Raw genomic sequence first — 2,468 nt, forward strand, 5'->3', positions numbered from 1 at the left:
CTGGAGGCTGCAGCCTTCGGCTTGAGAAACGGCCTCTGTCAAACTTTGTCATGCGCCCGCGCGATCAACCGGCACGGACCATCAAAGGCTGGGGGGGCATACTTTCTATACCAGAGTAATTAAATTATCTCGTTCCCCCTTTTTTGTAACATACACATGGATAAAAAGTGCCTAATATTTTTTATATAGGCTAATGAAATAATTTCAGCATTATAATTTTTTTCATTAGGCTATTATTTTTGGTGCCCCCTCAGCACGTGGTGCCCTACGCACAGCGCGTGATGCGCGTTATGGGAGCGGCGGGGCTGGGGACACTGGACGCGCAGTTCAGCGCCGCGCCACGTCGAGCCGTGTCTAGGACAACTCGGAGGTATCTTAAACCGAAAGTGCACATTAAATAGCGCGAGCTTCGTCAGATAGCGTCTACTTCAAAATGCAAAATATACGTTAGCAGCCAATGTTAATTGTTAATGATTTGGGACAAATATGATGTTATTTAATGTTAAACTATGTGAGTGGCACGACAGGGATTTGAGCAACTTCCTGAGTTGTAGCTGGGCAGCGCGGAGTGCGTATACTTATAGAAAACAATGTGTTAAAATTTTTTAGAACGGTGCGGCGCTGAGCTGCGTGTCCGGTGTGCGATCCCCTTTAGAGCTTTCCAATGAAATATAGTTTGTCAAGATTTTTAAAGATTTACATTAGGATATTATAGTTTGTCAATATTATTTCAGGTTTATAGGATATCTAGTAATAAATATGTAGAAACACATTGGGCCCACCCATTGGCCAGTCAGATTAAAAAAAAAATACCTGTGCATTATTTTTGCAAAATAGTGATGAAAAATAAAAACCTCAATCTGAGAACTTTACACTGACATATAGTTTGTCAAGATTAGTGCTGATTAAGACTAATAAATTATTGTATTCAATATGTAATGCCAAACATCCCACCTGTGGGACAGCGACAGTTAAAGGACCATCATGGTTACAGTCCGTGATCTACATTTTACATTAAAAATATAACTTATATTAAGACTTGGTACAGTAGAGAAGCTAAAGGTACATGGGTACTTGACTTATAGGGACTTTTATTTTAGTTGCACAAAATATTTGTTTGTTTTTGTTACAAAAAATGTGCACCACAGTGTACATGTATAAGTCATATATGTATTTAATTTGTTGAATCCACGAGAACCATGCCAGGATGCTTACTTCAGTGTTGCATCCCTCATAGTTTTCATGTCACCCCATAAATTATTTTCTACATCAACCCCTTCTTCACAAAAAATTGTACCCAAACCTAAAAAAAGACTTGTGAATGTGCTATTCAGAACTGACCTAGACCTGTCTAATGTTTTAAATTGAACCCAGAGTAATTACTGACAAAATTCGGGGTAAACTAAGCACGAACACAGTGCTTGAAACGCTATGCAAGAAACTTGCAATACCATAAATTTCCCACAGATGGCGATCAAAACGTTCATGTGTCACAGTAAATCTATAAGAGCACAGCAGCAGACAGTAAAAACACATTTAAACCCAACACATCCAGCCCTGTGACTGGAGGAGGAGGTTTTCATGTCTGACATCCAGTAAGATCAAACGTAAATTTAATCGATTGTGACTTGACTTGAGAGCATTTCTTTATAATTTCAAGTTGGGCTATATGTCTTTGTTTTTATCTTCTGTGAAGATTGACATGTTTAATTACATCGATCAACCGGTCAAATTATAAAGTAACCAAAGCTAAAAACACAACTTCAGCATTATGGCCTCCTTTTTTAATGACAATGACCCACATGGAAAGTAAATTTGACTTTCAATCATATGCTTTCTTAATGCAACTGTGAACATTTAGATTTTTTGGTCAGTGATGTGAGACCTCTTTTTGGTTTTGGTTGTAGTGTAAGAATTAAAGCTCTTATTTGTCCCTGACTGACACACGTCTGACAGAAAGACTCGCCTGTGTTTGAGTCCTCAGGTTCTCATCAGAGCTAAAAACACCCATGTGACCATCACATATGAGAGGAAAGCGAGAAAATATTCATATCATGTAGTTTCCCTATAAACAGGTCATCAAAGCATAGCCAAAAGGAAATCATTTCTTTATCAGATACTGGAGTTAATATTCAGATAAACATCCAGTCAGAGTCACAATGATGTGAATATTGAGTCTTATATGAGCTGTGGGATGTTAGACAGATCGGTGGACACATTTTTATATAATTACATGAATATATTACAGTAAAGTTTGAGATTTAACGGCTTTATATAAACACAGTGCACTTAGACTCTAAATCAAGCTTTTAATTAAATTAGAAACAGATTGGAATAAATAATAAAATAAGACCAGCGGCATTTCAATCCCAATTAAACATAAAATATGGAGAGAAAGAGAAAGAGAGAGCGAGAGCGAGAGCGAGAGAGAGAGCGAGAGAGAGAGAGAGAGAGAGAGAGAGAGAGAG

Source organism: Misgurnus anguillicaudatus, chromosome 24 (genome assembly GCF_027580225.2).
Source record: "Misgurnus anguillicaudatus chromosome 24, ASM2758022v2, whole genome shotgun sequence".
Taxonomy (NCBI): Eukaryota; Metazoa; Chordata; class Actinopteri; order Cypriniformes; family Cobitidae; genus Misgurnus; species Misgurnus anguillicaudatus.